This window comes from Phocoena sinus, chromosome 4 (assembly GCF_008692025.1).
Source record: "Phocoena sinus isolate mPhoSin1 chromosome 4, mPhoSin1.pri, whole genome shotgun sequence".
Taxonomy (NCBI): Eukaryota; Metazoa; Chordata; class Mammalia; order Artiodactyla; family Phocoenidae; genus Phocoena; species Phocoena sinus.
Window position 1 is genome coordinate 48515006 of NC_045766.1, and position 13764 is coordinate 48528769.

At 43.1% G+C, this 13764-nt stretch overlaps 1 protein-coding gene across 1 annotated transcript in view; it reads right to left on the reverse strand.

Annotated features, from left to right (window-relative positions):
- SLC7A14 (solute carrier family 7 member 14) overlaps window positions 1–11961 on the reverse strand; it is a 120162-nt gene extending 108201 nt beyond the window's left edge. The window contains exon 1 of the mRNA XM_032630792.1: window positions 11755–11961. The gene's annotated coding sequence lies outside the window, so the exon portion shown is untranslated. The remainder of the gene's footprint in view (window positions 1–11754) is intronic.
- Window positions 11962–13764: the final 1803 nt, after the last annotated feature.

Below are 13764 nucleotides of genomic sequence, written 5' to 3' on the forward strand. Positions count from 1 at the left end.
ATAAGGCCATGAAGTTACAGCTGCAAAGTCATTCTTATCATCCATGCACTCATGTAAGATATATTAGGATTAGTCTGTTTCAGAGAGAATTTTTAAATTGTGGATGAGTAATGCGAATGGGGAAGATCTTGGTGTCAGAGGGCACAGTGTTTGAATCTGGCTGTGAGACCTTGGGCAAGTCATTTAAATTCAATAATTCTCATATGTAGAATTGGGATAATAATGCTTATATCATAGGATTAAATGAGTAAATGTGAGCAGTTATTACTATTATCAGCAGTATTATGATGTAGCCATGTAATTATCCTTGACTTTAAGAAGAACACTCAGTAACTTGCCATATTGGAATCACATGTATAAAGAGATAACATCACAAAGCTCAACTGACAGGTTCTCCCCAGATTCCTAATGTACTGTGTTGGCACCATAGTATTTATTTACAACTGTAGTTTGGAATAGTCTTGGGGGCAGAAAAGAAGAACACAGGCTAGTCATGAAGACATTATTGAGATAGAGAAGTCTTGTTTCTATTTTGACATTAAGTTCTACGGTGGCATGTTTTAGTCGTCTGTGTTAGGAATTTATTTTGGCACGACAGTCTATACTCATTCAGATATTGTCTTCCTCTGTGTTCTGATGCTGGAATAGAAAGTGTGTCAAAAGTCTGTGTGACTAGGAAAGAACTTAAGATGAATCCCAAACAGTCTGCTGTAGTTTGTGCCTGCTTGGAACTAGGATAACTAGTCTGCTCAAGGGGAGAATAAAAATAGTTAAAATGGTTGTCGGACCTCTGTCAGAGGTAACCATGGTGTCTGATTTTTAAAAAAACATTTTGAGAGTTGATTCCTTTGGCATTTTGTGGATGAGTCATAGTCACCCCATGAATGTTTTCTGTGTTGAGAGTGACTAATGAGTACAGTTTCAAATGTCAGGGTCCACACATGAAGATTACTGACAAGGATAAACCAGATCTGGTGCTCTCAGAGCAAGGTCAGATCATGGCACCCTCTGGAGAGGGATAAACAGTATCAGCACAAAGTACAAGGGTTTTGCCCGTTAACAGAAATAACCCAACCACTAGTATGGCTTATTCATGACTGGTGGTTAAACTGGGGCACCTACCAGAACTCCCTATGGAAGACTAGCCTGTAACAAATATAAGATAGACTATGAGTTAGGAAGTTATAACGTGGATGAAATAATATCCTAACAGAAGATGGGGGATTCATGGAGACTAGATAAAGTCTCTACCTTCTGCTGAAATAATTTCCCCAAGTTTCTCTAACACTAGGGAAAGGGGAAACAAGACCCTTTATTTGAAGGGCCCAACATTCCAGTAACCTGAAAGGTGTTCTTGGGTGGAATTTGGAAGAATTCTCTAGTCCTTGTTGCAGCCTGGATGGCAAATTTCATGAGACTGCCTGTCCAACTCCATTGATCCTGATGTGCTCACAAGTCATCTCATTTGGGTTTTCTGCTATCCTAATACCAGGATGGGAATGACCTGGGTAACACTCACAAGCATCCTGCATTGCAAGTGACTTATATTGGCATCTAGTTAACACATCAGCCTCTTGGGATTTGGGGATTATGGCTTGATTCTTCAGAGCTAGAAGACTTTTGATAGAACTGATAAAATCAAGTTTCTCTACGTGATAAGGCTGGTCAGACTGTGAGACAGTCATGGCCCTATGAAACCCGACCTGAGAAGCCAGTTCTTAGATTTCTTCCCTCATTCTCTTTTCAACACAATTTTTACTGAAACACCACCTGTTTTTGTCTTTAAATGATTTCTCAGAATGAATTTATATAGAAAATATGAGTTTCATTGATTTTCTAAAAAAGAAAAACCCTATCATTGTAAGCCTTGTGTACATTAAATTAAATGTACCGTGCTGATCCATTTGGGCAAAGCACCTTGCCGCTGAAGCAGAAATGGTTTGGGAGTTCTCTTTTTTTACTTTCTTACTCTTTTTTAACCAATCTTGCTTAAATCTATCCATTTACCCAATTACCTGGTCCCTGGGATTATGAATCTAATAACCTGCCATTTACAATGAATTTGGGATGAACTTTGCTCCATTATCAAATGATGGGAGCCATGGACCCTGCCCTCTTTTTTCTTGGGCACACTGTTTTCTGTGGTGATCTCTACCTTAATGGCATTAATTGTATATAGCCTCTAGACTAGAAAGTGTCCTGCCTCCATAACCAGCTTCTTAATATGATAGATGGATCAATACAATGTGGGCGATAATAAGTTGTGGGTATTCTAAACAAGGTCTTGGAATGAGCATCTGAGCACAGTGCAGTCAGTCATTTCCATCCATCCTTATGGGGTTGGTCAACGAATGGGGGGTGTGGAGAGTGGGAAGATGCTCTGTTACCTACTGTTGGAAAGCAGCGGCTTGGTGTGGAGGGAAAAGCCTGGGACTGGGAGCCAGAGAATCTAGTCTGTTCACAGTGCTGCTTTTAGCTGTGCAACCTTGAGCAAGTGGCTTCACCTCTCTGGCTCTCAGAGAGAGTTTCTTCTCTTGTAAGTTGAGTGGATTGGTTTAGATGATCTCTATTGGATGTATATTGGATGACAGGTGGCCAGAGAAAGGAACGTGGGAAATAAGCAATCTCAGAACCTAAATATGCACAGACTAACTTGACTATGAGGTGAAATTTAAGACCATAAGCCTGGATAAATTATTAGGAGTGTGCAGATGGGTGAAAAATTTAACCCTGCTACAAAGAGGGATGGTGCTCTGGAGCCTGAAATCCTATCTCTGACATGCTCTGTGTGCAGGCAACTTCATCTTTCTGAAGGCTCCCTCATCTAGAAAATAGAGAGGCTGTGATCATTTATATGCAAGCATGAGCAGCATATTATTTACAGAATCACCAGAGATTAAGATGCCTTCTGTTCAGGCTGTGCCTCTATAATCTCTGGCAGTTTGAAATGAAGAGGCGGGGAGTATGTGTGAGGTGGGGGAAGAATGCCATGCCCATGTGTTGGCTATGCTGCTTGTCTGCATTTCTGAAGAGAATATTCTCATGTAGAAGCAGCCCAGGATCTGATCTCTCACTTGGTTGTTATGAAGGAACCATATCTTAATAGTGAGCTATGGAAAACTTGGAGCTTCATAAATACTTAATAATCACATTGTGTGTTATATTGGATTATGTGCCAATGATGAATAAAATTCCTGAAGGCAGTACAGAGCAGGGAAAAATGTTATGAACTAAGAGGATAGACTAGGCTCTAGTCTTTATCCTGTCTCCTGTCACTAATTTGCTGGCTGACCTTGAGCAAGTCACTTAATGTCTCTGGGCTTTAATTACTTCAACTGTAAAACATAGGGAAGGGAGAAGGCTGGCTAGGATGATTTCTGAGGTTCCTTCCAGCTGTGAGATTAGATTTCATGATTCTGATATCTGCCATGAACCAGCCCTGAATTCAATGATATTCCCAAAATATTCATAAAAAACCCTGTTCAAAGGATAAACTCCAGGCTGGATAAATACATCCACTCAGCTGTATTAAAGTTTCTTCAGAGTCTTTCTAGTATAACCTTTCACCATTCTTAGCCAGGTCTCTACTTAACCACATCAGTCTGCACATATATCATTTTCATTCATACTTCTAGAATTTGCTTATGCTATTCCCATTTCTACAATAGCCTTTCCTCTCATTTATCCACATGAGAAAATATTATATATCATTCAAAGTATGGTTCAATTGTAATTTCTCTATGGAAGTGAATCGTTCCCTTGTCTCTTTTTTGGAGGCTCCTTCATAACATGTTATAGCATATGTCACATTGCACAGATAATTAGGGGAGTTTACATGTCTGACTGCTGGAGTGTTGGTGACTTGAGGGCAGGGATTGTGCCAGTGCTTAGCTAGATCCATGCTTCTCATAAAGTAAGAGCATAACCCTGTGTTTCTCCAGTGAACCGCAAAGGTGGTGTTTTTCAGAACTGTATTCGCTAATTTTGGGTCCTCAAATGCCAACCTTTAGTCTGGGCCTTGCAATATGGGCATATTACCCTACTGGGACTTCTTGCACCTGCAGAAGTTGGAAGGGGCTTCTTATATAAACTTCTCAGGGCCAGTTTGAAAACCACTGATCTCTGACCTTATATTTTACTTCTCGATAAAATTACTGGAATCCCAGTAATGCTTCTGAGCTGTTGTAGACTTCACATGAGTATGGCTGGATTTCACCTGGGGAAGGATACCAAAAGTAAACTCTCTCTGTATCAATTGGGGAACTAGGAAGCACGAACAGCATCTCCCCTTGAGCACTGTTTCTCAGCGGAAGACGAGAAATGCTATGGGCATTAAAGGTAGGATTCTTTTTTGCTGTGTGGGGTTGTCCTGTCTAGTGCAGGATATTCAGCATTCCTGATCCCGGTCCACCAAAGCCAGTAGTAACACCCACCCCCAGTGTATGTAACAATAAACAAAATACCCTTTAGGGAGATAGCACCTGAGGTTGAGAACCTTTGATTTTAGAAGAAACCAGGAGCCCTCCCGTATGGTAAATCCCATTTTCTAGACATGCAGCTTAGATCTAAGATCTTCTTAACCCTAAAGACTTTGATTTAGCCGTCAACGCTAGTTCAGGACCGTATATCAGCAACTTGAGAGTTATTTTTGACTGAGAAGAACTGAAAGGACGAAAACTCTGTTCCTTTCTTTTGTAAAGACTTTATGGTTTATAAGGAGTTTTTAAAAGTGCTGTCTCATTGGCCCTTCTTGTAATATGAGGAGCAGATTTAGTGCACATTAAAATCCACAGTGAGATAGGTAGATGCTGTGATATATTCTGTTTGACTAATTTGGTGAGGTAGGGTTAATGAGAAGAAAATGAATTTCACACATGATTTTGAAAATTTTAGTCTTACTTTTGACCGAAGCCCACCACCAGGAAATGGCACTCGGGAAACTCTCCGTCTCTGTCTTAAAAGCTGTCTAGATTGTCACTCTGAGTAAAAAACCTAGAGGCAAATCCAGAAAACTCTACCGAACAGTGAAGATGTGACAGGCTGACATTTGTAGCCATAGAAGGTGCTGAATCCTACACCAACATTCACTCATTTCTGGCAATGCAGGCAATTCATACATTCTGGGGAAAGCATCATGCAAAGCCCAACATTCAGTACTGAACCACTGAAACAATGGATTAACTTGGTAAAGGACAAGAGCCGTCTTGCAGAAAGACAACGCAGATCCCTATATAGTTTCATCAGAACCAGAGACCTGAAGTGCTATTTACCCTCTTGATTGCTATTCTAGCCAGAAAATGTAGGTAAAGTAAAAATTCCCCAGAGAAGGGGCTTGTGTGTTAAGTGGCCTAAAAATGATGCACATCGGTTATCTGAGAGACCGGTTATCTGGTTTTCAAAGACGCTGTGTCGCATGGCGCTTAAAAGCACAAACTTGTTAGCTGGATGAATTTGGGCAGGTTATTTAACTACTTGGGGATCCAGTTTTCTCATCTGTAAAAAGGGGATAATAACATTACGAACATTTAGGGTCGGAGTAAGCGTAATGAGTATTAGCTATCATGATCATCATCATTGTTATTATTGTTGTTACTTTGTGAAGTACTAGCATGAAATGTCAGAGCTTCCAATAAATAATGATGTAAAAATAAGAATCTTCATTTATTTTTGATTATTTGGGCTGAATGAGGTAGTATATTCAAGTCTTTGGCCTCATTTCACAGAACCATAGAATGTTATAGCTGGAAGGACCTGAAACACTATTTAATTCAAAATTCTTGGTTTAGAGATGGAGACGATGAAGGTAAGAGGAGTTAAATTCTTGCAACAAAGATTCTGAGGTTTTGAATGCTTTTCTTCTCGTTCATAGTTCTACCCATGAAATTTCTACCTGTTGATTATCCTTGACTAGTAGTTCACCTGGGGGTGCAAGGAAAATAATCTGAAATCCAAATACCTTCACTTTCCTACTCTTAGCAGCTCTGGTAAAAGTTTGGTGGCTAAACTCATTGATAAAAAAAAAATTTTCATGACTAATGAAAAGATGCATGATGTTAAAAGATGCAAAGAGCAGTGGATTGAGAGAGAAGGCTCAAGTCTTGCTTCTGCCTCTGCTGTTAACTTGGATGACCATTCTCAGCCTCGATTTCTCTGTTTGCAAAATAAGAAAGTTGGGCTGTGTGATTGTTACAAAATATTGGCACAATAATATATTGTATAAATATTTTCTCTGATGAACAGTCAAGTCTTTACAATTATGAGAAACATTTTGTCATCAGAATGTTCAAACACCTGGATGCAATTGTTTTTTAATTTGCTAATTATTTGAAAAACAAACAAAGGGAAAAAAACAATTTAAAAAATGAACAGGCCATGGAAACCAGCTTGCTCATTTGTAGGACAGTTTATTGGGCTGGAATATTTTGCCTTTGGCAAATGAGAATCAGTTAATTCCAGGCATTTGCTTATTGGCTTGCTGGAATAGAATGATCTATTTTTATTTCATTTTTGTCAGTAATCACCAGTTAAAACTTTTAAAGGGAGGCCCAGTTATTCCTGGAAAAGGATAATATTCTATGACCTGCCAGACTGTGATGGTCATCAGCTCTCCTCTGATCAATATATGTGTTTTCATTTTAAGCTAAGCTCCCTATGAATTTAGTAATAAGAGTAATTGCCTGCAACAATCATGAAGGCCAATCAAATACTTTCTCAAGGAAATAAATATCTCTTTAAGGTAAAAGTGAAAAAGAACATACACAATTCCATTGAAGCATTAAGTTTCTGAAATTGTCTCATCATAGTGAAATGCAAGGCCTTTGGGCTGATGTGTCCCTTGTTCCCTGGAAGAGGACAGCAAGGCACAATTCTCAGTAGCAGTCTGTCTTGGCCATCACTACCTGTGACCCTAGAGGGGCTAGGAGGGTGGTTGTCAGGGTAAGATTTGATGTTCTGTGTTTGTCTCCTGTTTTATTTGCTGAAGGAAAATGCCGCAGGGAATACTCATTTCTTGGCTAGATGAGTATATGGCATGAACAATGTGCCAGGCTATAGGCGTTGCAACACCTTTGACCACAGCATTTCTGTGCTAATATAGGACACTTCTCAATTACTTTATTGATTAAGTGAATGATTGTATACTACCAGCATGAGTTTCAAAGCTACATTGTCAGTTCTATTTACTTCTTGGGTTGTAAAATCAGTTAAATCCCTCAAGCTAAAAACAGTGAAAATTAAACTCTTTTCAGCTCCGAGGTAAAATATTTTCTCCCTTGCAAAATCCAAGCCCTTTCAAGAGATACACAGTTCCCATGAAATGAATAAGCCATGGTTCCTCCCAAAATGGTATTTATAATTAAAGCCAGCATGATCTGCTAGAGACCAGAGTTGACAATCTCCCTAAGTTCCCGTTTAGTGATAAAAATTACATATGCAACAACTGGCTGAGAGTGGCATGCTTGACCAGCATCAGGCCAAGAGTATATCTCAGCTATTTCTCTGGCAGAGTATCTTATAAGTTACCATTCCTTTGTTAAGACTTTGTTGAGATCTATTTATCTATCTATCTTAAGACAAATATATACATATATCATATATAAGATATATATATATATAAAGTTTATATAAATTTGAATTTTGAATAAGAACCACTAGGTTATTTCTAAGTTGGAATTCAGGAAACCAGTAAGACAGTAAAATGGAACGTTTTACTTTACTTTATGGTAAAATGGAATCTATGTGAAGCAAACTCCAGAGGTCACCAGCTCCTTCAGTGACACGTGTTCTCCTTGCTAGCCTTATTGTCTTGAGCATCTTTGGGCTTTGGGAGATATCCTAGGCACAAGTAGCTTTTTCTTCTTTCATGGCAAATGTTTCAAAACAGAGTCCCAAATCCTTATTCCCAATTTCACGTTCTCAGTTGCTGTGAGGATGTTTTCAGCACTTTCCAAAGCAACACTGTCCAACAGAGCTCTCTGCAGTGTTCTGTGTCTGCGCTGTCCAATAAGGCAGTCATTAGCCACATATGGTTTTACTGAGCACTTGAAATACGGCTATTGTGATTAAGGAACTGAATTTTTAATGTGTAAATTTTAACTAACTAAAATGTAAATAACTTCATGTGGCTAATGACTCCCATATTGGATAGAGTGGTTCTAGACAGTGTAAGCTTATGGTTCATGGGGCCGAGCAACCCAGCAACAGCACCCTTGCAGGATCGCCCAGTGAGGGTATAATAGAAGTTATGCATTTAATTATGAGTTATGCCTTAATTGCTTCTATAGGGGGTTTGAAGCAGAATGTCAGTAATAGCACTAGGAAGACATAAAGGGATCTCTAAGTAAAGGATAACAAATGGGAGGAATATGTTGTGGTAAATATTAAGAGATTAAACAGCAGGACAGTGCCATTTGAATTGAATTTGAAGTTCTAAATTCTACATATTGGAGCAGGATAGAACTATCCAATTCAATATAAAAATTACATTTTGCCGGTGTGATTACTAGGGCTATAAAAATCCAATTAATGAAGGTGAGATTTTACTGTGGGCTGAAAGAGAAGCAAGCAAAGATGAATAGAGTATCAGGCCCACTGTATGTTAGAGTAGACTAGAACTCTAGGACCGTCTCTAATGAAACTATCTACTTGACTGAATTGTGAAAATTCAATGAAATGATTTATGAAAGGACTTAGCATAGGGGCTAGCATTTGATAGATATCAGCACTTATGATGATCAGTTATTTCTGCCTAGATCTTTTTGAGGTCTCTTCCAAGTACCTTTGAGAACATAGGAAGATGCTAAGGGTAACTGATTTTGGCAGAATTATTTGTTGAGAATAGATCATAGAAGAGGAAATATAGACAACATAAAGGCAAGCGAAGAAATGCCACACCATCTTCCCCATTTGCAATTTGTTGCTATAGGGAGAACAGTTACTGAGGAAGGTGGTATAGGAAGGTGGTATAAGGTATCTCAGTTATGCTGGGTCAGACAACACTGGAATAGTGAGACCAAAGGGGAAAGAATAGGTAGAAAAAGTAGGAATGAGGACTTCTTGTATTTTAAGTGTTTATAATTACTGAATATAGTTCACTCATGCTGATGTTCTTGTCAAAGATAATCAAAGAAGGCATGGAAGAATATTTGAGGCACCATGGGGGTAGTGGAAAGGGCACCGGCCTCGGAGTCAGGTCAACTGGATTCCAATCCTAACCTTTCAGTTTTCTGACTTAGACTAATAACCATCTTGTGGTTCCCAAATTCTCCTTTTTGTAAAACAGTGATGCTTAATGATTTTGAAGATTATTCCAGCCCTCTAACTCAAGGGTGTAATTCTAAATATGAAAGCACAAGTGGGCTCTAATCCTCCAGATTCCCCAAAGCCCTGCTGTTCTTTCAGGAAAGCCTGCTGTTTTAGTCCTCTAATGTGTTTCTGTTATCCTGAAGCCCAAGTTGTGTGAACAGTGGTGTCTCAAGCAGCATGCACAAAAGCAGTTGGTATGGTGGGAGTGAGTGACAGTGGGTGGGTGAACAGATTAAAGAGGAAAGGGTTGCAAGAGAGAGTAGTGTGTGTGAAAAAAAAAAAAAAAAGCAGGCCTTCTACCTTTGACAGACTCTTGCTGTATTCTCCAGTAACAGCTATCCAAAGCCAAATGCCAAAATGAAGGCATGAAAATAGCTTGCACTTCAGAGTTAAGCAGACTTGAATTTGAATCCAAGCTCTGGATTTGAGATACGTAACTTCAGTTTTCTTAACTTGGTGAAACTTATGGTTAGCAGCTATTGTAAAGCTTAAATGAGATAATATGATTCAGCAGATAGTAGGTTTTTAGTAAATATTCTCTTATCGTGGCCTCCCTAAATTGGCTTAGTTTCTTGCTCATCTAGCCCATAATGTAAAAGACTCATCAAAGAAACACACTGGGCTGCTTAGAGATCTATATCTAGAAGCTGTAAATAACGTGTGGTGGGGAGAGAAGGGTGCTGAAGACAGAAAAATCTTTGGCCAGGAATAGAAAGTCCGGTCTCTCCATTGATGAAGCCTCTTCCTTTGTGCTGCCTCACAGTTCTCTGGTTCTTGAAAGCCACAGAAGTGTTTACCAGAACAGCAACCCTAACTGTGTTTCCAACGCTTTACCAACAGGAAGATTCACAGCGCAGGCAGAGAAAACAGAACGAGGCGCCACATTCCTTCCCATTCGAAGACAGCAAAGCTGGATCCTGGAGTGATAGCCGCTCCTTGCTCCTCTAGCCAGGAGTGGGGAAAATCTCCTTCCAGGCGGAGTCCGGGGGAAGGCAGAGAACCAGGGAATGCATAGCACCTTTACCCATCTCTCTAGGTCGCTTGCCCCACCTGCCCCCCTTTACGTGGTTCTAACGCAGTTTCTGCTTTGGAGAAATGTTGGCAAGCGGTGAGCCGCCAGTCCCCTGGCAGGATTATCTCCCTGTCTCGGAGAACTTTCAGCACCGCGGACAGCGCCCCTCCCCGCCATCCTCTCTGTGGTCCAGGCTCCTGACTGGTGCTATCCTGCCGCTTGGCGTTCTCCCGGACCCCTTCCTGGAGGGGGCTCCGGTCGGAGTGGGTGGAGGGGGGAGAGGAGGTGGGTTATCATTCTGTGTTTCTTGGTCAACTCTGGCCAGTGACCGGCCCCACCACTTCGGTGAGAATCCCTCCCAAGAGCCGGTTCCTTTGCGCCTCTCAGTTCAAGACCTCAATGAACCGAGTCTGGCACAGGTGGTGGGGTGGGGAGTGCCAGGAACAGGCGAGAGCTCTACTGTTCCAGCATTCCCGCATCTTTCCTCCGCCTTCACTTCACTTCGCTTCTAGTCATTTGGCGACTTCTATCTTACTGTTCAATCACAAAACAAAATACCTGTGGTGGGGGGGGGGCGGAGGAGGGAGGGGGTGACTCAAGAGCGAGAAGGAGGTTGGGGGCTGCGTCCCGCAAGGCCACACTGCCCTACTCTGGCCCTCTGGATTCGTAGGACACTGATGTGCTTTGGCATGGGGGAAGAGAGGAGTCTTACGTGCAGGTGACAATCCTCTCCCCAGGGTTGCCCCCTCTGGCCAGGGAGCTTCCCTGGACACTTCACCCATCACGTCCTCCTCGTCGCTCCTGGCATGTCACCGCTCTCTGGGGACAGATGCTCCTGAGAGCGCACTGGCCTGGTCAGGTCACCGGGCTCAGCTAGAGTCCCTTTGAAGAGTTTGCTCTCTGGTAAAAGGGCAGACGTTGTTTGTCCCCGCTCTCCCCTCGGGCTTCGGCCGGAAAAGCGTCTCTTCCTCTCCATGGACTCTTTCCGAGGCCGAGAACCGAGGTGTGCGAGCCCGGTGTGTGCAAGGCATGGGGGGACAGGACGAGCCCGGCGTCGGTGGAGACCCGGGGGGCCCGGACGCAGCTCGCGGCTCCCTCCTTCGCCTCTATCTCCCGCCGCGCCGGAGCTGCATTCGTCCCAGCCCCGCCTGGTAGCCCTGCGAGTTGGAGCCCGGCGTCCCCCTACCCTGCATGCTGTCCAGGTCACATTCCGGGCCAGAGCCGGAGAGACCCCGACTCGCTTCCTTCCTTCTTACAGGAGACCCCTTCCCGGAGGGCGCGCCTCAGCCTCCGCGCCATGTTCCTGCTTCCCCCCTCCCGGTGGCTCTGGCTCCCTGGTTCATTCAACCAGAGGCAATCATTCCCATGCGCGGGGGTCCAGCTGGGATGCAGAGGGCACGGAGGCGGACATACCGCGGCGAACGGGGACGTTCACTCACCGGAGGGCTGGAGGCGATGACCTGGATGCCGGGGTTGATGGCTGGCCGTCCGCACTTACAGCGCCCGGCCCTGCCTCCTGTGATGCTGGCTGGTGGCGCCAAAGGAAGGCAGCAGGCAGCCGCTGCTGCGGAACAGCTCCTCGGTTATGCAGATTGCCCTGTCTACCCCGCACCCTCCCCGCGGCCTGTCAGTCCTCCCTCCAGCTAGCTGGTCTCCGCCCTCCTGGAGTCACGTGGGCTGCCCAACCCCTTACGTTATTGAGCCGAAGCCTCTCACCAGACGGCCCCCCACCCCGCAAACAAACACACACACACACACACACACGCACGCACGCACGCGCGCGCGCGCGCGCGCGCGCGCGCTCTCTCTCTGTCAACTCCTGCCTGGCCTACTGATCCTCCAGGTGCCCCTTCCAGTATCTCAGGCTATATGAGGCCGAGGGGCAAGAGATGCAAGCAGCTCTCTGTCCGGGGAAAGGACCAGGCAGGACTCTGCAGTATCGGTGTGTTGCGAATGCACAGACTCTGCCAGAAGCTCCACCTCTGCTGGACCTGGCATTGGACAAAGCTGGCTACCCAGCCCCGCTTCCTGCCCTCTGAAAGCTTCCCGCCTTCTTCACGGAGCCCTTGCTGCTCTTAAACTTCTTCCACCTCCCTTAGCATTACTGAAAAGAAAGGATGGGAGAGATTGATTTCCCCTCCCTTCCTAAAAAAGGCAAGACCTTTCCTCCTTCTCCAAAGTTCAAGTAGGCCAAGTTTATCTGGATTCTCAACATCTTATGAGTAGAAAGATCGAGGATTTGAGATTTGAAGACTGACCAGGAATTTCGGTCTATGTGACCTTGGGGGTATCTAACTTCTACTAACCTTTCTTCTCTCATCTGTGAAATGACCTCCTCACAGAACTATTATGAGAATTTAAAAATGATCATATTCTTAAAATTGCCTATCTCAGGGCTAGACACATATTTAGAAGTCAATAAATGAGAGTCCTTCCCCTGTCTCTGTTAAAAAAAAATTTCGGAAAACAAGGAGATTGTGATTTGTGCCAGTAGAAAGGAAGTATCTTTTGTAAACTTAGAAGGGAGTATCTGTGCATTCAGGCTAGACAGATAACGTGTGAGTGGGGACAAGATATACACGGGGCTTATATTTTTTCATTGGCTCTGTTAGGATGAGAATTATGTTGTCTCAAAAGGATGAGGTATAGATGGTACAAACCCAGGCATGTTTGGCCTCATCAGAGAATGAATTATTTAACATGCCTTGAATAGACTGATTTAGATGGAAAATACCTACATGAATTCTTGCATCTTTGGTCCAAGCCCTCAAAATACATGGGATCTAATGAGATGTAACTCTTCATCCTTGGAAACAAATTCACTGGGCTTCTGTTTGGGAAGAATACTGGCTGTCTGACACTTCCCTCCTAGGATGGAGCAGTTCAAGTGTACCTTTAGGTTGTGTGTTCTAGCTCAGAGGACCTGGGTTCTCTCCAAAAATGTGACTAATCAATGCCAGGACAGTCTGGGAAAGTCCACCTAGCTTAAGCTTATTATTGCCTTGGACCAGCATCCAGGTCTGAAGTCTTGAGACATAATTTGAGCTTATGAGAGTTCTGCAGGGTATATCAGATCTCCTGGGATACCCAAGAAGCTATGAAACATTTCAGGACAGGCATAGAGTTAAAGAACCTGAAGTTTGAAGCCTTAATGCAGTCTCTGCCAGTTGCTTATTGTATGATCTTAGACAAGTCACTCAAACTCTCAGAGTCTCAGCTTTACAATGGGAATAGAACATCTGTCTGCCTTCTCCATGAGCTTGTTGTAATGTTCAAATGGGATAAAGTATGAGAAGCCATACTGTGAAAGGTAAAGAGCGAATAAATGCAAGCTATTAACATTATAGACTGAAGAAAACCCTGAATTTATTCTAGTCCAGATGCATTACAGTCATGAAGAGATAGGAAGTTGGGATTTGTCATGGAATGGGCAGCTACTAAAGTGTCAG